This window comes from Zingiber officinale, chromosome 4B, assembly GCF_018446385.1.
Source record: "Zingiber officinale cultivar Zhangliang chromosome 4B, Zo_v1.1, whole genome shotgun sequence".
NCBI classification, from domain to species: Eukaryota; Viridiplantae; Streptophyta; class Magnoliopsida; order Zingiberales; family Zingiberaceae; genus Zingiber; species Zingiber officinale.
This window is the reverse complement of record NC_055993.1, coordinates 36,984,043-37,008,299: the sequence shown is the minus strand read 5'-3', so window position 1 is coordinate 37,008,299 and position 24,257 is coordinate 36,984,043. Positions and strand designations below refer to the sequence as shown.

Genomic DNA, 24,257 nt, shown 5'->3' with positions numbered 1-24,257 from the left:
TCTAGAGTGGTTCCCCTGCGCTCGGCTTAGCTAATATAATCAAGGAATTGAGATAATCTTTGAGTTCTTCGAACGTTCGATCGCACTCTGCATTCCACTGAAATTTAGTCGCCCGATGCAACACCTTGAAGAACGGTAGACTCCAATCGGATGATTTGGATATGAATCTGGGTAGAGCGGTAATATGTCCGGTCAGCCTTTGGCTTCCTTCAAGTTTCGTGGTGGTGACATATCTTGTAGAGCCTTGACCTTACATGGATTCACCTCGATCCCCCGCTCGGTGACTATATATCCTAAGAATCGAACGCTTTTGGCACCAAATATGCACTTGTTCAGGTTCAACTTTATTTCATAAGCCCTCAAATTTTGACAGATCTCCTTGATGTCTGTGCAAAGATCAATAGCTCTTGGAGATTTTATTAATATGTCGTCAACATATACCTTAATGTTTCGACTGATCTGCTTCCGGAACATCTTGTTCATGAGTCTCTGGTAGGTGGCGCCGACGTTCTTTAGTCCAAACAGCATGACATTATAGCAGAATGTACCATCGGTCGTGATAAAGTTTACCTTTTCTTGATCTTCTTGAGCGAGCGACACTTGGTGATAACCTTGATATACGTTGAGTATGCAGATCATCTCGCAGCCGGCCATAGAATCCACCATCTGGTCTATCCGGGGCTACGGATAGAAATCCTTCGAGCATGCTTTATTCAGAGGCAGAAGTCTATGTAGACCCTCTATTTATTGTCCGACATGGGGACCAATACGATGTTAGCAAGCCAGATCAAAAATTGTACCTCCCGTATATGACCTGCCTCCAGCAATTTCTCTATCTCCGCTCGGACGACCAAGTTCTGCTCCGCGCTGAAGTCCCTTTTCTTCTGTTTTACTGGCCGAGCATCCAGTCGAACGTGTAGCTCATATTGAGCCACACTCGGCAAAATATCGAAAAGTTCGTGTGTCGTCCAAGCAAATACATCATGATTCTGTCTGAGAAAAGCTACGAGTTCCGTCTTTCTCTCGTCCTCCAGATCGGCAACAATGAAGGTAGTTGCTTCTGGGCGGTCAGGGTGGATCTGAACTTCTTCTTTTTCTTCATAGACCAAAGTGGGGGGGGGGGGAGGTTTCAATGATGGCATTCACCTCCAGGAGAGAGGTTGTAACGACCCGGCCCCTTGGCCCCTTGAGTGGCCCAACTGACAGCCCATTTGACGGTCCCTTGGGCGGCTCAACTGGCGACCCATTTGGTTACCCCTTATATCGTCGACCGACGACCCTCGGCCATGTCGTTACTCACTAGGTCTTCCCACCCCTGGCTAGTGGATTTTTACCTTCCCCGGGATTCGAACTCTAGGCCTCCAGACTAAGTACTAGAATTTATGAATCTTGGTAGTCAAGTGAGATAAATTGTCACGCCCCGAGAGAGTCTCTGCTAGAAGAAATTTCAGCAACATCTCCCCTGTACGGGTGGCAATCTGAAACTGTATATGTACATTGCCCTCAGGGCCACATATACCTCGGCCAACACAGCCAGAACAATAACAATAACAAAAATGCAACAACCAAGCATCCACACAGTTTAATAGTAAACAAACTAAAGCAGTGATAAGAAAACTTAAAAACAAGCCTACTCAACTACACCCATAAAGCTCAAAACACGACGAAACAAAATCCACTCACCTCTTTTGCCGTCCAGACAGGCATGTAGTAAAACAAATCCAAATAAAACCCATCGACAACCTCCATAAAGTAAACTAATACAAGTCCAGATAGTGCAATAAGAAAATAAGAACCAAAAGTCCGAAACAACATATCCTCTCGACCTGCAGAGGACTAACGACTGGAACTCTCTGGACATCCTCAACCTGAAATATAATAATAACCACAGGGTGAGTCAACTACTCAGCGGGTAATATTGACATATACAGTAAGAAAATAACAACTAGCAGTAATCATGCGTACAGTTTCCTGATATAAGAAAGATAAAATACAAACGAAATCATCAGGAGAAAACTGTACTAATCAGGACCTGGGTACAAGTATAACAAGGTCGTCAGACCGAGAGTGTCATAAATCCTGTATGCATGTCAATCATATGCATCCATCCAAATGCATCAAATAAATGCAGCAAACACAAGCAATAAATGCATCAATGCGTATGATGTCAATGACATGTCCTGGCCACCCCTACTCTCCAGTTAGTCGTCTCACACACAATGGTGAGACCGAGTGGGTAGGGTTGTGACAACTGTGCACTCTGCCATCACTGCTCCTGATGAGTGACCGAGTGGACGAGATGCTGTCGGAGTACACCTATCCTCCTACCCCAAATCATAAGTGGAGGAGCTCAATGCTCTCATCTCCCTGAGCAAGTCCAGAGGTGGGATCCCTGTCGGCTACCACGCTGCGTCACACTTCCCATGAGTGAACCAACGGAGCCAAACAGAGCAACTGTCTGTCGGCTACCACGCCGCGTCTCCAAACCAGCGGAGCCTAACAGAGCAGAACTGTCTGCCGGCTACCACGCTGAGTCACCGGACCAGCGGAGCCTAACAGCAGAACTGCGATACACTTGTCTGACATACCACTAACCCATGAATGGTGGTATGTGCAGATCTATGTAACTGGCGATGTGCTCAATAATAATAGAACCGACTATCGCACATCATGCAATCATGTGAGATGGTACATGACACTAAGCATAAAGAAAATACCCTGAACCTATCCAAATATATAATGTGTACCCTAGAACAAATTGACCTAATCAATAGTCTAGGTACACAGGCCAAATAAGGTATCAAAACATAGGTCCTGAACATAATAAAAACATGATTGTCACTATCACTATAAGCATGTATAATCAGGTAGGTACTAACATGAAGTGCATAACAAATAAACAAAACAAGCATGTAACAGATCGGGTAGTGACCAACCGAAGCAGATAAGAAACATAATCATTGATATTTGTTAAAAACACTACTATGCATATCAAATGACATAAAGTTAAAGTACCTGCCTCCAATCGGAAAGTCCAAATCGGTCCAAATTCGACGTCGAGATACTCGTCTCGCGTCAAAGTCCTGTATCACTAATATATATACATTTTTATTTAACTACAATTCAAACGAATAGCTAAATAAAATCCCCTAGACTACTTTAGGGTAAAACCCTAATCATCTAACAAAATCCAATACACATGATCTACAACTAAGATAATGCTAAATTCATAGATCACATAAATCACAAAATGTATCAATATCACCACTCTTTACCTAAAAATCACAACCCTCACTATTGTGGATTAAGGTCTTCTGCTGCTGATCAAATAACGCTACAGAGCACCACTTCCTCACCAAATCCGTAACCTAGATTAGCAGTAAGGAGAGGATCAAGATCAAGAGTGGAGATTATTGCCAAACAATAACCTAATTCCAACCAACTTACCTCCAAGATCGACTAGGGCACGCGAATGGAGGCTAGGCAGAGGGTGTCGGAGGAGAATCAACAATTAGGGCTAGGTGTCACTGGCGGCAGTGGAAACTAGGGCACCGGCAGAGGAAAGCTAGCGGCCGGCGATCAAAATGATGGTCCAGCACTAGTCCTAGGGCACAACAAGGACAACATCACCCCTGCTCCGGCGTCGGTCCACAGTAGATGTCGGCGGTGCTTGAGTGCCAGCGAGAAGAAGACGTCGACGTCGGGGAGAAGAGAAGAAAAGTGGGGGCTCGGCACAGAACCTCTCCTTGGCCGAAGGTGACTCCGAGGGAGGAAGAAGCTTGGCCAGCTGACATTGGCCCTTCCTTCTGACGATCGGGCGGCGCGATTCGACGATCGGACAAAATGGCAAAATCTGGGAAGGAGATCCGTGGAGAAGATGTGAGGGGAAGAAGAAGAGAAATGGAGAAGAAGTGAGTGTCGAGGACGACTTAAATCGCAAAGAGAAGGGAAGAAACCGTCGCGGCGCCGGTTAGGGCAAGGCACGGGTTCGCGGAGGAAACGAAGGGGAAAGGCACGACACAGTAACGGGAGGTAAAAGAAAAAGAAAAGGAAATAGGAAAAGAAAAATAAATTTTTCCTCGTTCAGTAGGGTAGCCTAAACAGGCTAATTTCCCGGAGCCTAATATTATCCCCGTAAATGAAGTCATACGGTCTCCGAAAAATTCTCAGAAAATTTCTAAAAATACTGAAAAATTTCTTTATCATTATTCGCCATTTTTTCAGTATTTTACAGGGGTCTTTCTGTTAGAGTGTATACTAAATGCCTAGCTTTTGGTATAAACAAGAATCACATTGGTCAAATGTCTACATTTATGATAAATGTAGTTGTTCAATTAATTTATATTATAGATAACATGGTGTGTGGTGTCACACACAGAGGATCATGTTATCAGTACCTTATAAATTATAAACAGTAGCTCACGACCATAATGGAAAGGAACAAACTATTGGAAGGTCGTAGTGTAATTAGGTATTAGTTTATCTTAATTATATAATTACACTAGTACACTAAGAGTGTATTGAGTAGGACCATTAGAGGTCGTTTCTTTTATACTGACTTTATAAAGAAACAAAGACCTCAGTTATTATGGAAGTATGTGCTCTTAATCCTAATATAATAACAAGCACATATATTTGATATTTATTTTTTTAATTTATCAATGGGTGAGATTTAGTTCGATGAATCAATAAGCCCGATAAGTTGGGAAATGATATCACTTATAGTGTGTGTTATTGATTATAGAAGGAAACTGTGTCCTAGTGATCTAGGTTGAGAATGTCCCCAAGAGGAGCTCATAAGGATTGTCATGTTAAACCCCGGTGGACTTAGTCCGACATGACGATGAAGTTGAGTGGTACTACTCTTGGAGCTAGATATTAATTAAGTGAGTTGTCAGTAACTTACTTAATTAGTGGACATTTGTTATCTTAAACACAGGGAGACTAACACACTCATAATAAGAAGGAGCCCAAAATGTAATTTGGGATTAGTGCGGTAGTTCAATAATAGTTTTTTAGTGGAATGAATTATTATTGATGAAATTAAGTTGTGTGTTCGGGGCGAACAAGGGATGCTTAATTTCATTGGGAGACCAAAATCAATTCCTCCTCTCAATCCCTATCGTAGCCTCTAGTATATTGAGATTTATACCCACCGCATACCCACCTTCTTACCCATCCAATGGGGCCGGCCAAGCTAGCTTGGAACCCAAGATAGGGCCGGCCAAGTCCAAGTGGATGAGCCATGTAGGTGGCCGGCCAAAGCATGGGTCCCAAGCTTAGGTGGCCGGCCACTAGAATATTAAAAATGATTTTTATTAAAATTATTTCTTATGTGGATATCATGATTTTAAAAAAGAGTTTAAAAATTAAAAATTTCCTTTTATAGCTTTCTACAAAAGATTAAGAGAAGAAATTAATCTCTTTCCTTATTTGTAGTTTAAAAGGATGATTTTAATTTTTTGGTAAAAACTTTCCTTATTTGTAAATCATCTACATGTTTAAAAGAGAGTTTAAAATTTGAAATCTTTCCTTATTTGTTGATTAAAGGAGGATTTTAAATTTTAAAAAAACTTTCCTTTTTAACCATGTTCGTGATTTAAAAGAGAGTTTAAAATTAAATATTCTCTTTTATAAGTTTCTACAAAAGATTAAGAAAAGATTTGATATTTTTCCTTATTTGTAGATTAAAAGAGATTTTAATTTTTAGAGATAACTTTCTTTTTATCCACATGTTTAAAAGAAAGATTTTAATTTATTAAATTTCCTTTTTATAAACCAATCATGAAGGGATAAAATTGTTGGAGAAATTTTTATAAATTTCCGGAAGCAAATAAGGAAGTTTTAATTGGTGTTTAAAATTTTATTTGCTTGGAGAATTTATTTGTTGTGGCCGGCCATTAAAATTTGAAAAGAGAAAATTGTTTTAATTAAATAAATTTTCCTTTTCAATGGCAAAAGAATTAAGGAAGTTTTTATTAAATTTTCCTTATTTGCCAAGACCAAGGATTATAAAAGAGGGGGTAGAGGAGGCTTCAAAACTAACGACTCTATTCTATTTTTCTTTCTCTTTTCCTTGGTGTTGTGGCCGGCCAACCTCTCTTCCTCTCTTCCTCTTGGTGGTGGCCGAACCTTCTCTATTGGCTTGGAGCTCTTGTGGTGGCCGGATACTACTTGGAGAAGAAGAAGAAGAAGAAGAAGAAGGAGAGAAAGCTTATATCCCTTGGAGCTTGGTTGGTGTTTTGTTCTTCATCCTTGGTGAAGCTTGTTTGTGTTGGCCGAACCTAGCTAGGAGGAGAAGAAGGTGCTTGGTGGTTTCTCATCTCGGAAGATCGTTGCCCACACAACGTCCGAGGTTAGAAGAGGAATACGGTAGAAGATCAAGAGGTCTTTCTAGAAGGTATAACTAGTAATTTTTCTTTCCGCATCATGCTAGTTATTTATAGAAATAATACCAAATACAAGAGGCTTACGATTCTAGTATTTCGAATATGTTTTTCGAAGTTGTGTTCTTTTATTTTATTTTTTTCTTGTGATCTGATTGTTCTTTTCGATTAACCTAAAGTTATTTTAGGAAATTAAATATTAGATTTCTATAAAAGGTTTTGTCTAGTCGGTGGTGGTTGCTCCCATATCCAAGAAGGCCATGTGCCTCGCCACGTCAGTACTGGGAACCAATTATGGAAATTAATATTTAATGGAATTAATAACTTAAGGCGATTTGGGTCGAACGTGTTAAGTTCCGCAGGAGATCCAAGTCAAAACCTAAAAGAACAAACAGATTAAGTTTTGGATCAAACGTGTTAAGTTCCGCAGGCGATCCAAAATTTAATTTAAAAGAACACATGGTAGCTAGGAAAAGGTTCAGACCTTTGTACAAAATTTTTGTACAGTGGAACCTCTAGGTTTTCCGAGTAGCAACCAACAATTGGTATCAGAGCTAGGGTTTTGCCTCTGTGTATTTGGTATTAGTTTAATTATACACATGTCATACATAATTTAGGCAGGTTAATAGTAGGATGTGCTAACTTTGTGGATGCAGGATCCAACTATTATGACTTTTAGTTATTATGTGTGTGATTGGACCCTTGGACATGTCAAGGGCATTTATATGTGTGTGCATGATTGTATTATAAAATACAGCAGGAGCTGTATTTAGTTTTATTAGAATTTTATTTTTGATCTAGATACATGTACATTCCTTTTATGGAATATAGGATCAAAAATGTAAAATTCTATTTATGTCGCGGATCGAATCTTGCAAAGCGTGGAACCTTCTAAGGACCAGAGGCGCAGCGGAACTAGGAGCAAGATGGATGCGACAGCTAATCCCGGTGGCAGTGACCAAATATGGCAGCAGCTTGGGATGACAACACACGGAGGACAACTAGAGATAAAAATCATAATAGTTGAAAATTAGATTTTCTATTTATTGCTTTTATATTGTGCTGTGTGTGCATGTTGGTTTACATATTTAGTAGGCTAGCATAGTTAAAATTCCTCATTTATAAATAACTAAGTGGGAGAGAGATTTTTAAGTAAATCTCATGGTCTCCATTACTGGTTTGTAAGTGATGCAAACAAGCTTACGCGTTGGCTCTGAGTGCCTTCCTCCATAACGGACAAGCTTGCGCATTGGCTCTGAGTGCCTTCCTCCATAACGGATGAGTTTGTTTGTGGATCACTAGAACAGACTTCCATTTTTGGATGACTATAGGAAGTTAATTAAGAGCGTGTGATCTTCCCCAACGGAAGGGGCATATTCTTATTAATGGACTTAGTGTCAAGTAATGGTATACACTTAGACACATTTAATAGTATCCTCCCCAACGGAGTCACTACTATCACTTGTGTGACCAAAGGGAAACCAACTATTGATTTGTCATAAAACTAGATTGGCAATATAATAAAATTAATAAACCTCTCTTACAAATATTTGAATTTGTATACGTCCACACTAACGTGGCATACAAGATTCATGGTGTTTGAGGTAATTTTATTTGTCAAAAGTTATATTGACAAGATAGTCAATGGGTAAAACCCTCCTCTTACAAATGATGAATTTGTATACGTCCACACTAACGTGGCATGCAAAATTCACGGTGTTTGAGGTGTTGGTAAATTTAAATAATATTGTTTGAGGAATCAATGTTATTTTAAATTCAAAGAGTTTTGACCAAATATTTGATCAAAGACAGATCAACTATTAATTTTATTCGTCATAAAGTAAAGTTGATGAGATAATAAAATTAATGAATAAAATCTCCTCTTCGATTTTGTATACACAAAATTCATGGAGATTTTAAGGAGTTGATCTTGACCAAATATTTTTGTGATTCTTAGGATGTTTGTCAATCCCTAGTAGTCATACTACAGAAAAAGGCTTAGTAGTCCCAATTGTAATGATTGGAAATAGGACTTGGACATTAAGGTAGACTGTCTTCTTAGAACTAAGAACAATTTAGGTGTATTTAATTCATTAGTTGAAACATGTCTAGTGGTGTTATCTACCAGAACCTGGAGTGTAGATACAAGATGCCATTAATCATGTATGCAATTCATTGCAGGGTTCTAAGAAACCCGACAACTAAATGAAAGGTAAATCACCGTCCACATGGGCACTACTGTAAAAGTGGTAGCTGTTGTAGTGGGAGATGTTTATCCTTTGATAAGAATAAAATATGGATTTTAAGTAATTGTCTTTACGTACCAAGTTTAGAAAGAACCTGATTTCAGTTTCTAAACTATTATAGATATTGTGTCTATTTTGATAACAAAGTTGTTATCAAGAAAAATAGGAAAGTTATCTATTCTGGTATGATGGTTGACAATTTATAATCCAATAACTCCCACGATGCAACAAATGGAAATTAGTAACACATCTTCTAATTTTAAGAGAAAACAACCTTCGGAAATGAACCAATTATATCTTTGGCATCTAAAGCTAGGTTATACTTGAGTAGGATTCATTGGTAGCTGATGAACTTTTGGGTTCATTGGTAGTGGAAATCTTTCCAACCTGCGAGTCTTACTTGGAAGAAAAATAACCAAGAAGCTTTTAAGTCCAAGGGGTATGGAGTCAAAGATATGTTGAAATCGGTTCATTCTGATTTGTGTGATCCTATGACTATCCAGACAAGAGGTAGTATTGAATATTTTGTCTAATTTATAGACAACTATTCAAGATACAAATAAATTTACTTAATGTCCATAAGACTAAGTACTTTGATTAGTTCAAAGAGTACAAGGTTGATGCGGAGGAATAAAGTAAAAAGTCACTATGGAAGATCGTAGTGGCAAGTACCTCTTAAGAGATTTTAGGAGTCACTTATCAGAAGTTGGATTTCAATCCCAACTAACTGCATCTGGTACACCCCAACAGAATGGTGTAGTAGAAAGAAGGTAAAGAACTCTTATGGAATAATTAGATAGATGATGAGTTATTCAGAAAATTACCAAATTTGTTTTAAGGATAAACTCTGAAAATGAAAGTGAACATAGTGCCTTCCAAGTCATAACTTTCTACTCATATAGAATTGCTGAATAGGCGTAAGCCTATTTTGAAGCATATTCGGATTCGGGTAATCTAGCACATATGTTAAAGAGAGATAATGATAAGTTGGATAGGAGTTCACTTATTTGTAAGTTATCCTAGATAAACAAAAGTAGGTTTATAGTCTTAAAAATCAAAAGGTCATTGTTAGCATCAATGACTGTTTTTTAGAAAAGGACTATATAATGAACCACGTGCTCATAAGTAAATTTGTTCTTAAGGAAATAATAAAGGACATGTCTAACCTAGTACCAACTGTACAAGATGAGATACCACAAGAAAACTGCAACACGTATCACAAATGATACACAATTGTAGAAAGTGCCTTGTCGTAGTGGGAGGGTTGTTAGGCAACCTAAATAGGTTCATGTTTTGGGAGAGTTTTTGGATTCGATCCCCGGAGGACATGAACCTGATCTCCGGTCATATGATGAAGTACTCCAAGATAAAGATGCAGTATCTTGGCAAAGAGTAATGAATAACAGAATTAGAATATATGTATTCTAATAAAATCTGGAAGCTTGTAGAATCACCAAATGGTGTAAAAGCCGTTGGGTGTAAAAAGGTCTATAATAGGAAAAGAGGGATAGACAGGAAGGTAGTAACTTTCAAAGCAATGCTTGATGAAAAAGGAAACTTTTCCACTGGTAGCCATGCTTAAGTCTATCCGGATTCTTTTATCTATTTGGCAAGTGGATGTCAAGACAGCATTCCTTAATAGAAGTCTTGAAGAAAGCATCCATATAAAGCAACCAGAAGGGTTCATTGCAAAGGGCTAAGAGCATCTTGTGTGCAAGCTCAATCAGTCTATGGACTGAGGCAAAGCTTCAAGGTCTTGGAACATCCGGTTTATCAAAGTAATCCAGATCTATGGATTTAGTAACCGGATAAGTCTTGTGTATACAAAAGGTGTGATGAAAGCGTGGTGGTATTTTTTATACTATACGTAGATAACATTTTTGATAGTTGGAAACAATATCAAAATGTTGTCAGAAGTAAGGGTATGGTTGTTCAAACAATTCGATATAAAGGACTTGGGAGAATGTATATATTCTTAAGATCAAAGTAATAAGTGATCGCAAGAAAAGAATATTTTACTTATCCCAAGCTTCATATATCAGAAAAATCCTTGCTCGTTTTAAGCATGCAAAACTCCAAGAAAGGTTTCTTACCTTTTCAGGATGGAGTAACTTTATCTAAAGATATGTCTCTGTAGACATCAAAGGAGATAAAGGAAATAAAGACAGTTCTTTATGATTCGGCTGTCGGAAGCCTAATGCATGCTATGTACGAGATAAGAAATCTATTTTGCCAAGGGCATAGTTAGCAGATATCAAAGTAACCCTGGACAAGGACAGTGGATTGCAGTAAAGCATATATTGAAGTACCTTAGAGGTACTAGAGATTATATGCTAGCTTACAAGGCAGTTAATTTGGTCCTTGTGGGTTGCATGGATTTTGACTTCCAATCGGATAGGGACAATAATAAGTCAACCTCGGGGTTTTGTGTTTTAGGAGGTAAAGTCATAACTATGGAAGAGTGATGAGCATATGTGTTTTTCTGGACTCCACCATAGAAGCTTAGTATATGGCAAGCCTTTGAGGTAGTCATAAAAGCTGAATGACTCAATAACCTCAAGATAGACTTAGATATAATTTCTGGTTTGTCCAAAGATTATTACAAATTTATTGTAATAATGTTGGTGCAGTAGCAAACTCGAAGAAACCATAAATCTATAAGGAAAGTAAACACAATAGAGCGCAAGTACCACCCAATACGAGAAATCGTATAAACGAGGAGAAGTTGTTGCTGCCTAGAATGCATCAGATGATGACCTATAGATCTATTCACTAAGGTCCTTAAGGCGAGAGCTTTTGATGGACATGTTGAAGGGTTGGGAATCAGATGTATGGCAGCAGATATGACAACTTAGTCTTTTAGTATAAGTGAGAGATTGTTAGAGTGTATACTAAAAGCCTAGCTTTTGGTATAAACAAGAATCACATTGGTCAAATGTCTACATTTATGATAAATATAGTTGTTCAATTAATTTATATTGTAGATAACATGGTGTGTGGTGTCACACACAGAGGATCATGTTATCAGTACCTTATAAATTATAAACAGTAGCTCACGACCATAATGGAAAGGAACAAACCATTGGAAGGTCGTAGTGTAATTAGGTATTAGTTTATCTTAATTATATAATTACACTAGTACACTAAGAGTGTATTGAGTAGGACCATTAGAGGTCGTTTCTTTTATACTGACTTTATAAAGAAACAAAGACCTCAGTTATTATGGAAGTATGTGCTCTTAATCCTAATATAATAACAAGCACATATATTTGATATTTATTTTTTTAATTTATCAATGGGTGAGATTTAGTTCGATGAATCAATAAGCCCGATAAGTTGGGAAATGATATCACTTATAGTGTGTGTTGTTGATTATAGAAGGAAACTGTGTCCTAGTGATTTAGGTTGAGAATGTCCCCAAGAGGAGCTCATAAGGATTGTCATGTTAAACCCTGCAGGTGGACTTAGTCCGACATGACGATGAAGTTGAGTAGTACTACTCTTGGAGCTAGATATTAATTAAGTGAGTTGTCAGTAACTTACTTAATTAGTGGACATTTGTTATCTTAAACACAGGGAGACTAACACACTCATAATAAGAAGGAGCCCAAAATGTAATTTGGGATTGGTGCGGTAGTTCAATAATAGTTCTTTAGTGGAATGAATTATTATTGATGAAATTAAGTTGTGTGTTCGGGGCGAACACGGGATGCTTAATTTCATCGGGAGACCAAAACCAATTCCTCCTCTCGGTCCCTATCGTAGCCTCTAGTATATTGAGATTTATACCCACCGCATACCCACCTTCTTACCCATCCAATGGGGACGGCCAAGCTAGCTTGGAACCCAAGCTAGGGCCGACCAAGTCCAAGTGGATGAGCCATGTAGGTGGCCGGCCAAAGCATGGGTCCCAAGCTTAGGTGGCCGACCACTAGAATATTAAAAAGAATTTTTATTAAAATTATTTCTTATGTGGATATTATGATTTTAAAAGAGAGTTTAAAAATTAAAAATTTCCTTTTATAACTTTCTACAAAAGATTAAGAGAAGAGATTAATCTCTTTCCTTATTTGTAGTTTAAAAGGATGATTTTAATTTTTTGGTAAAAACTTTCCTTATTTGTAAATCATCTACATGTTTAAAAGAGAGTTTAAAATTTGAAATCTTTCCTTATTTGTTGATTAAAGGAGGATTTTAAATTTTAAAAAAACTTTCCTTTTTAACCATGTTCATGATTTAAAAGAGAGTTTAAAATTAAATATTCTCTTTTATAAGTTTCTACAAAAGATTAAGAAAAGATTTGATATCTTTCCTTATTTGTAGATTAAAAGATTTTAATTTTTAGAGATAACTTTCTTTTTATCCACATGTTTAAAAGAAAGATTTTAATTTATTAAATTTCCTTTTTATAAACCAATCATGAAGGGATAAAATTGTTGGAGAAATTTTTATAAATTTCCGGAAGCAAATAAGGAAGTTTTAATTGGTGTTTAAAATTTTATTTGCTTGGAGAATTTATTTGTTGTGGCCGGCCATTAAAATTTGAAAAGAGAAAATTGTTTTAATTAAATAAATTTTCCTTTTCAATGGCAAAAGAATTAAGGAAGTTTTTATTAAATTTTCCTTATTTGCCAAGACCAAGGATTATAAAAGAGGGGGTAGAGGAGGCTTCAAAACTAACGACTCTATTCTATTTTTCTTTCTCTTTTCCTTGGTGTTGTGGCCGGCCAACCTCTCTTCCTCTCTTCCTCTTGGTGGTGGCCGAACCTTCTCTATTGGCTTGGAGCTCTTGTGGTGGCCGGATACTACTTGGAGAAGAAGAAGAAGAAGAAGGAGAGAAAGCTTGTATCCCTTGGAGTTTGGTTGGTATTTTGTTCTTCGTCCTTGGTGAAGCTTCTTTGTGTTGGCCGAACCTAGCTAGGAGGAGAAGAAGGTGCTTGGTGGTTTCTCATCTCGGAAGATCGTTGCCCACACAACATCCGAGGTTAGAAGAGGAATACGGTAGAAGATCAAGAGGTCTTTCTAGAAGGTATAACTAGTAATTTTTCTTTCCGCATCATGCTAGTTATTTATGGATATAATACCAAATACAAGAGACTTACGATTCTAGTATTTCGAATATATTTTTCGAAGTTGTGTTCTTTTGTTTTATTTTTTCCTTGTGATTTGATTGTTCTTTTCGGTTAACCTAAAGTTATTTTAGGAAATTAAATATTAGATTTCTATAAAAGGTTTTGTCGAGTCGGTGGTGGTTGCTCCCATATCCAAGAAGGTCATGTGCCTCGCCACGTCAGTACTGGGAACCAATTATAGAAATTAATATTTAATGGAATTAATAACTTAAGGCGATTTGGGTCGAACGTGTTAAGTTCCGCAGGAGATCCAAGTCAAAACCTAAAAGAACAAATAGATTAAGTTTTGGATCAAACGTGTTAAGTTCCGCAGGCGATCCAAAATTTAATTTAAAAGAACACATGGTAGCTAGGAAAAGGTTCAGACCTTTGTACAAAATTTTTGTACAGTGGAACCTCTAGGTTTTCCGAGTAGCAACCAACACTTTCGAGCGGCTCGTGCTTCCGTTCTGACCATCTCGACGCAACAACGCCGAGCGGTCAACTGATCTCCTTTGACTTCGCCTACTTTACCGTCCACCAGGAATTTGATCTTCTGGCAGTAGGTGGACACCACCACTTGGAACTCATTGAGTGCTGGTAGGCCCAAAATAACGTTGTAGGTCGAGGGCGCATCTACCACTATGAAATTTGTGGTCCTTGTCCGCTTCAGGGGCTCTTCTCCGAGTGAGATGACTAACTTGATCTGGCCGATCAGCAACACTTTGTTGCCTGTGAAGCCATAGAGTGGAGTCGTCATTGACAGATGTTCACTCCAGTCAATTTAAAATTGATCGAATGCTTTTCGATATATGATATTTACCGAGCTCCTGTATCAATAAAAGTGCGATGGACTATATAATTAGAGATTGCCGTCTAAATGATTAATGCATTGTCGTGGGGGACCTCCACTCCTTCCAAATCCATAGGGTCGAAGTTAATCTCGGGTCCCTCAGCTTTTTCTTTCCTGCAGCCAACAACATGTATCACGAGCCGCCGAGCATGCAACTTTCTTAGTCAGTTAGAATCTCCGCCGTTCGAGCCTCCAGCGATCATTCCTATCTCCCTCGAGCGGCATTATTCTTGTTCTCTTCTTTCCTTACGGACGGTCTGGTCTATTCGGAAGAGGCTCGGGTAGGGATTCGGTCCTGATGGTGGTGGCGTGGCTTGATCGTCCTTTCCTTCTTCCTTCGTTCTGCAGATCGGCTTCGATGACGCCAAACTGAAAGTGGCGATCGGCGACGGTATCCGCGCGGAATTGACCTATTAGCTGCCAAGTCGTAGCAGTCCCTAGTATTGTGCATTGTTGACGGGTGGAAACTACAAAATATTGGTGTCCACCTCTTGCCTCTTGGACGAGTGGCCACCACCTGCTATATTGCATGTAGCTTAGCCTCCTGGTGTGAAGGAGCTCCCGACTGGGGCCCTTTAGGTGGCTGATGATGGCTCGATTGACACCGTTCGGATGCTACCGCGGGCTCGGCGGCCGTCTCTTTCTTCCTTGCTGCCTGTGCTTCTTCCACATTAATGTACTCATTGACCTTCTTTTGGAGATGACCAAAGTCCTTCGGCGGCCGTTGAATGAGCGATCGGAAGAACTCTTCCTCAGTGAGTCCTTGGGTGAAGGTGTTCACCAACCCATCTGAGGAGACTACTAGAATGTCCATCGCCACCTAATTGAAGCACTGGATATAGGCCCTCAGGACCTCTCGGGGCCCTTGCTTTAGCGAGAAGAGATTCACGCTAGTCTTCTGGTAGCGGCGACTACTAGCAAAGTGGTGTAGGAATGCCGTTCGAAAGTCTTTGAAACTGTAGATCGAACTATCTGGCAACCGCTTGAACCACCGTTATGCCAATCCAGACAGAGTAGTAAGAAATACTCGGCACTTGACTCCATCCGTGTGCTGGTGAAGGGTGGCCGCATTATCAAACTTGGCCAAATGGTCATTGAGATCGGTTGTTCCATTGTACTCTCCGATCGTTAGCGGGGTATAATGCTTCAGAAGAGGGTCATTTAGGATCCTCACTGAAAATTGTTGATTGACCTGTTCAGGCGAGTCATCTTCTCTCAGCGCTTTTCCCTTTCGTGCTCCCGTATGGGAGATTCATCCGAGGAAGATCCCCGGTCTCTATCCGCTCGGCTTCTTTCTACTGGGGGAGCCCATGATAGCGCTCGGTTGAAGGGGATTGGCACATTACGAGCACCCCATAGGAGCCGATCGGTCTCCTATTTGTCTCCCGAGCGAAAAGTTGATCTGCTCGATCTTCTCTTTTTCTTTCAGTTTGCCGACCTGCTGCAGAGGCAGCAAGCTCATGCATTGACTGATTGGCCAACACCTGTTGCTGTTGTTTCAATATTTTCGTCACTCAAGCTTGTATTAGTGCATCGAGTTCCTCTTGCGTAAGTGTCACTGTTGTGAGTCGTCCAACATTTTCCACCTTCTTATTCGGATGCAGGCAACGTTCCCACAAACGACACCAAATTGATCCTATCCGAATGAAGGAAGCTGGAAAGCCAGGGATGAAGTGACCACTGACAGGAAGAAGACTTCAATCCTGCAAAACAAAATCAAACCAGGGAAGGGGTCCCTAGCGTTAGCCCTCTGACGCTTAAGTCAAAATCAGGAAAAGAATGAGTAATCAAGAAAAATGATAATCTTCCTTTTCTCATACCTGGCGTACCTTTTTATACCTTTTTCTGTGATCGTTCATCTACCCTTACTAAGTGATATTAATTGTCAGAAGAAAACTTCTTTATCTTGACTTCTGTGCATTAATGATAAATATAGTGTTATTCTTTGCCTTGGCTTCTTCGTATTTAATGATAGACGGTGTGTTTCCTTTTGTTTTTTCATCTCTTCCTGTATAACGTCATTCCTTGCACCGGACGGGCAGTCCGAGCGGCTCGTTTCCCTGCCGACTAGCTCATGATGCCCTGACCGACCGAGTGATGTCTGCTCGGCCACTCCTTTGCTGACCGGGATAACTGTAAGTCCGACGTTGACCACCTTGACTTTGACCGACACCGTGTCAATTGACCCATGACAGGTGGACTCTCCCTTATCACCGCATCAATATGGATACATCATACATGTCCATGAGATCTAACACAATGGATCATCATATGATTCATCAAAACTATAATATGAAGGTTAAAAGTACTTAGAATCTTCAAAATCAATCTCAGTAAATTGTCCTATGCATCTTAATAATAATGAGCTTAAGTTGGTCTATCACTGTTCAGAACCAATCTCAGTAAGTTGTGCTACGTATCTTAATAATAATGAGGTTCAACTGGTATGTCACCCATATATCAAGTTTCTAGATACTGACTCTTAAAAGGTCTAGCATCGTTATTATCTTGGGATGCATATGTGCAACCTTACTCACAGTCCAGAGCTCAAGTGTCGGAGACGAGGAACCATAAGTTTCGCCACAACCTAATGCATCTCCACTATCAACTTCCATCATCAATTGCACTATTGTCAACGTTAGTATCATCATTTCAAATTTTTTATCTGATTGTAGTATCATGAGACGACAATGATTCTTCACTCTCACTAAACACTTACCCATTGATCACATTGAGTGGATTGTAACTGATCATCAGTTTCTTCTTTCCCTTAGCTAATTTTTGCAAAATAGATTTAGAAGATTTATCTTTCCCTTAACTAAAGATCGTAGAAGCTTTGTCATTCCTTTTGGCAGTGGCCTTGGGTTGTGTTTTGGGGCTGAGATGTTTGAGAGTATCTAAATCCAGATCTAGACGATAGAAATTCCCAATCAAAAGTTGCATCATCATCTTCTTCCTCACTAGCATTTTCATTTTGTTGCACTTCTTAAAGCATTAGATAAGGGATTGAGATATCCCAGTGGATCTCTCAATCCATCAAGTAATGAATTTTCGACTTTAATAACATTCTACCAATCCATCATTTATGATTATTATTCTATTATTATTCAGGATAAAGTCAAAATCAAATGGGTCTACATTACTAAACTCTTATCTTTTTCTTCTCTTTTGTTATAACTCCTAATTAAACACATATTATAGTGAACATAGACTATCTTCTCCAAATGACAATAAGAGAGGCAATTTCACACTTTTGAATAAGTAGACCAATTTCTTTCTCAAGCACTTGAAGATGTTATATGCGAGAAAATTTATCATGCAATTTTTTTCAGAGTAGGAACGATCCTCAAATTTACTTATCACTCTTGTAAGATAGAGTGATGAACAAAGTTAAAGTCTTCTACATGACATAAATTCATAATGAAGTTTAATAAATTGTTTTGTATTTACTAGCATCTAATTCACATTGCAATAGGATCTCCAAAAAAAGCCAAATGTCTATTGAAATAATTGAGTCCAGCTAATAACCTCAGCAACTAATGTTATATTCATCCTAATATTATATTTTAGAGGATCACTAGGAGGTCTTCATTTATTGTTAGTCATACCCATATTTATATAATAGATCATAATAACCTAAAATAACCATCCGTATATTATCATCAATAATTGATATTGAAATCTAGTTAATCAAAATTGTAAATCTCTAAGTTAATAAATCTTCTCATCAATCCAAAAATCCAATGTAGCATTTAAAGAAATTTTTATGAACAACTACTCCTTTTCACTACCTTGTTCGCAAAATCAAGATTATTGATGCCCTTCATCATTAGACCAACAGGTGTGTTGTGCATACTGTTGAAAGCAATATTAGATAGGATGTTTTTCCTCCAATAGCTCTTCAATCCTCTTAGAGTTGGAATTCTTGTCTATGATCACTTGCATTATATGCTCTAAATCTGTATCTCAAACTACAACATCATTAGGTCATATAAGTAATTAAAATGCATTATGATATTTTGCATTCCAATAAACACAATATTATTATGATATTTTGCATTATCATATAAGTAATCTGTATCTGGTTTGATTTCTTCTCCTTTGTACTTGTATAGAAACGATAGATATCATCAATCCTAGTTTGCTTCCTAATTTATTATGGGTAGGTTAACACAATATCTACTACATGCCTTATGGAAGGAAAGAAACAACCAATGCCACCTCGTGATGATCGAACACAAACACCTAAACTCCTCCCGCGTTGGTGCAACGGTTGAATCACTTCTACTAGCACTATTTGAGCCACGTCTATTAGCACTAATTGAACCACAACTATATCACATTTGTTGGTGATAATTATAAATATAAGAGGCATGAAAAGCAAGTAGAAATCCCATGTGATTTGTGATATTATCACCATGGCCTTCCATTTCTCACATACTATTTTTTAAAATCTCATTTATCAAACTCTTCATGTAATCATGTTGTTTTTATTGGTATTTGGCATTTGTTTGACATAAAGTCTCTCCTTCCTTGTATAATGGATTTCTTGAGGGTACTTTTACACATTTTGAAACATTCAGGTATTCATCTAGATGTTGCTTCATGCATGTGATCCCACCACTTAGTCCAAACATGTAACAAAGTAAACACTACTAGGTGTCATTTATCTCCCTAAAGATCAATAAAAACAAATAAGGAAAAAAAAATCATACACCAACTCTATTGTATGGCATAGCCTATTGTACCATCTACACCAAGTTCACACATATACTAAACGTTGTTGATTATAATTTTAATCAACTAAAATCAGTTAATACAATAATTAATTAAATACAAATATTAAAATCAATTAATACGATATTTATTAATACAAAAATAAAGTAATTGTTTTGGGGGTCAAATAAATTACAGTAATCTTTAATACAATAATAATTATTAATACAGTATAGGAGTTTGCTCAGCTAACTATTCTTTTCACTGTAGTTTCCTTTTGGTTTTAAGATTATTTGGTTTCATTGTATTGTATGTTATTTATGTTCAGATACTTGACCAAAAGAGATTATGCCTGGTGGTTAAATTTCATGCAAGTAATAGTTTATCCAGAACATAACAGTAAGCATAACAAGAAAATCCATTATTATAGTGAATCACAACTTGATTGGACATGGTATAGGAAATGAGACAAGTTCCAAGCCCCAAATATGAACCATACAAATTTAAATATTATGGACACTGGCAATTAAGTGACTAATAGGAGTGATTATCCATTAACACCAGCTTAATTACTGTATTTGTACAATCTATATTTATATATGTACTTATATAAGTTGATTCATTTGATCATTTCTATATTAATCCCCAACTATGACATATATTTATTTAACTCTATAAATATGTTACAATAGCTGATTAATGGGATCCTATTTTTATAACTCCTATATTTATATAATCTGGTGTTAATACCAGATTATATAACTCCTATTTGCTGGACCTATAATTGGGTATTAATCAGATCCTCATCCATGTCTCCTTTCCCTATCGTGATGCAGCAGTGATGCAGACATGAGCTCCCACCCATGACTGGGACAATCCATGTTTGCAATAGCTCCTCACTCCAACCGTGTTCATGATGTCGGCAAGGTCATAGCTTCCCCGCCTAGGTCTTCCGTACCTAATTCATCCACCGGGCTCACCAGATTCATCATTGCTTCCTCTACCTTGCTTTTGTTGCTTTGATAGGTTGTTGATTCCTTGCTGATATACCAGCTCCTCATCTCTTCCACTCCTTGTATCTTCCACTAGATTTATGGAGTTCTTTAACCTCCTCTTCTCATCCTTGTCACTGCATTAGGAATTGAAGTGATTCCTTGAATCAAATTTTGATCAAGAGAATTCTCGGTCCAGCAAGACACCGCAACGACATATGTGACAGTGGTACAAGTGACATAGGGTAAATTTCCCCTGCCATACACAGTTTGATGTATCAGTGCTATATGGTAACATAATTTTTCAGCCATATCGAGCAACACAGGTGAGTATTTCATTATTTTCTTTGGTTGAGATTGCTTCGATCTAATTGCTCTTTACCTTAATATAACAATATTTCAGTGGTACATTCATAGGTCGGGTATGAAGGATGTATTTCTCCATGGAAACCTCATGGAAGAATTACATATAGAGCATCTCTAAGTTTGTTCCTCAAGGAAGAGTAGTACCATACACAAATTGAAAAAAGAAATTCCTACATAGTCTCAAGTAATCTTTTAAAGAATGGTTTAGTAAATTGATTCATGCTCTCCTTCAATTTGGGAGGATCAAAAGTATCTTAGATCACTTGGTATTTTCTCTTATCTCATCGTATGAGGAAGATATAAATACGTAATATCTGGGAATCAAACTGTGAGTATCTAGGTGACAACTGGACACCCTTCCACTGCACTATAGTCCCGGGGGCGCTACTCATGATTAATATGCACTTGGCTCATCTAGTTATTTTCCAAATCATTTTCTCACTTTTGCCACCTCATTTACTACTAAATGTCAATTAAGAATTAATTAGGTTGAGTAATCTTTCTGTTTATGATAACCAACGAAGAAAATAATAACATATAGGTGAGAGTCATCGCAGCCTTGATGGACGATAAACTTGATAAAGCTTGTTTCCGCACCCCAAAAGCCCCTGTACTCACAGCTACTCATTCAATCCATGATTTTGAGGGTTTAGCTAATCAAGACTACTCTGAGATAAGTAACTGAATAGAACCCAACCCAGAAACAAACTAATAAGAGTAGTTCCAAGATAATTACAAAAGGACGGGCATCATGATTCATGCATATCCATTCCGAATAAAACAAAACAGAAGTAGATAATGAAAGAGGTCGACACTATGGAGCTAAAGAAGCAAGCAATTATGAGGTGTCTTAGATAAGAGGTGAAGAGAAGAAAATGCATAAACTACCATGTCAAAGGCAGGGCAAGGCAAACAACAAAAAGCTAGCAACTGGAGTTTAACCCGTAGCTTTCTTTCAACTGCAGTACGAAAATATTTCCATTTTAGGAAAAAGTGAATCAGAAACCTTAGCAAAAAGAACCTGAGTAGCTATAGAGCATTCTTCACTATACCAAGGAAATAGAACTCCGTCATCCCAGCTTTTTCGAAGGTGTCTCGAGGAAGAAGGGCCGAAAACGGGGAAGAGAAGAGGGAGATAAAGACAAGGACGATCCGCACAAACACTATTAGATTAATTTAAGAGAGGAGATGCACTACTGTACCTCACTGTAGCCCTTATCCTAATCGGTACACTCTACTCCTCAAAAGTTGCGCAAGGTTCCAGAGTAATTAATTACTAAACAAAAAGAAACATTAATCAATCAATTATAGCTGTAGGGAGATGTACAGACCCATTTTTTACGGATCACTCACCAAGAAATCAGACTCCGCCTGCGCATCGGTGGAAATTATCCATACTAACAGTGGAAGACAAGCGAAAAATCTTTTTCTGTTTTTCTTGTTCTTCAGCTGTTGGGTGCCAACGCAGCTGTTCTCTACTACCGAGGCAATTTGAAGGTGTAAGAAACAGAGAAACAGTGGACTGGAGAAGAAGGAGAAGAGGAGGCTGGCTGACAGGAAGACAAGTGAGCACGCAGTGGAAACAACAGTAGCTCATCTTTTTTCTAGTGTTTCCACCCTGTGCTCACTCTCTTCTGTCAGCTCCGTCTTTCATCTCCGTCTTTCATGCGGCCGATCTTTTTTTAAGGACACTGCCGAGGCAATTTAAAGGGGGTAAGAACCAGAATAACAGTGGGCGAAAGAAGGAGAAGAGGCGGCTGACAGGAAAATAAGTGAGTAGGCAGGGAACAACAGTATCTCTCATCTTTTTTACTGTTTTCATCCTGTGCTCCCTCTCTTCTGTCAGCCATGCGTCCAGATCTGTCCCTCCACCTCTACTTGCACTTTCTTTCCATTCCAATCGCCTCTTCGCCCGATGTTCATCCGCATCTCTGATCCTCGTTCCGTTCACGCAGCAAGAGACGGCTGCCAGCGGAGGAATTACACTTGGCGAGTCCGCGATTGAAGCCATCAACGTTGTCGGGGTGTTCGTATCGCAATGCACACGGCGAAGTGGATCGCTGCTCTGCCATGTCCCGAATAAGATAGAGATCGAGGTCGAGAAAGCGGGCTGGCTGATGTGGCCGTCAAGGAAGTCTCAACCGAGAAGCATGGTCACATGGCTCTGTCAAATAGTTTAGCCGATGGGACCGAAGTCTGAATTCCCTTAGCTTGAGAAAATCTCGAGCCGAATCATTTTAGTTCAATTCGGAAGCACATAGTTGTATGACTCAATTGAACAATCTAAGTTGACCATACTTTTGGTCGATCAGAGCCCGAGTTCACTCGGCTTGACCGGACTTTGAGTCCTTAAGAAAATCGAGTCCTTAAGGAAGCTGAATCTTCAAGAAGGCTGAGCTGAGTCCTCAAGAAAGTTGACTTCGAGAGACTGAGTCGAGTCCTCAAGAAAGTCAAGTCCGACTTTGTCCAGGAATAAGGTCCGATCAAATGTTAGAGAGAACTCACATCAGCTCAACCGTCTAATATATCTTTTTATCATTTTGTGTAACGATTGTTAGATAATCAAGAGAATTATTTCTGGTGCAATCCTTACGGCGGAAATTTCTATCATACAAAGCGCAGGAATGGTGGATTTATTTCAAGAAAAGTGTCAACATATCGGAATAGTCGGCTCTATTTTAGTAATGCATCAATATTAGTAAAGAGAGGAAGAGTAACACCATATAAGGGGATTTTCATCTATAAGTATAGATACGTGAGGCTTCGCTATCAAAGTTCATTGTTCATCGTTACTGTTCTTCATCTTCTCTCACACTGCTTATCTGACTTAAACATCGGAGTGCTTGCATCGAGGACTAACATTTTTTGCTTCTAGTTATTGATTATCGATCTGGAAGTCAATGGATATCCCTTAGACTTCAATGGTCATACACCTTTGGTAGAATGATGATATATTTCTACATCATGAAAGTATATCATGATGAGAATTGGTCATTAGGAAAATTATTATGTTTGATTGATGTTGAGGATGGTTTGAGATTGATGAATATTGTCAGATATTGTGATATGTTATTTTCTGATGATTTATTGGTGGATATTGTGATATCAGATGTTGTGATATCTGGTGTTCTGATATTCTATTAGTGGATGTTTGACTTGGTGATCTATTATTTGGTGCTTGATGTTGATACTGATATGAGGAGTAGAATGTCTTGATATTTATGGAGTTAGTGATTTGTAGTTGGCAATCAAATTACAGACTTGTTGCTAGTGATCTTACTTTTGAGTATGCTTGTTGTACGGACATTATGGGGCCATGGTATCGTTATTCAGGTTTATCAGTATCTTAGATATTTTTATGGACTTGATGAATCTGGTATTCCTAGGGAAGTTTGGAATAGTGGTAATTGTCTTATTGACAATTGCGATATATTTCTGATCTGAGGTGGATCACGAACAATATCCTCGCATACTTCAGAAGATGCTTCGACGAGAACATCTCTATACGAAGTTAGTAAATGCACGTGTTGGGCTATCTTCTGTGGGAATTTTATGGACACATTGTCTCTAGCAGGAGTATATCAGTG

General features: G+C 38.4%; 1 long non-coding RNA gene across 1 annotated transcript; it reads right to left on the bottom strand.

The window, feature by feature from the left end:
- Positions 1-1,684: 1,684 nt before the first annotated feature.
- LOC121977495 lies at positions 1,685-23,180 on the bottom strand. Its single transcript, XR_006110873.1, has 4 exons — positions 22,024-23,180; positions 21,723-21,946; positions 21,559-21,629; positions 1,685-1,868 (listed from the first exon to the last, which is right to left on the bottom strand). It is a non-coding gene; the product is annotated as an uncharacterized LOC121977495 (long non-coding RNA).
- Positions 23,181-24,257: the final 1,077 nt, after the last annotated feature.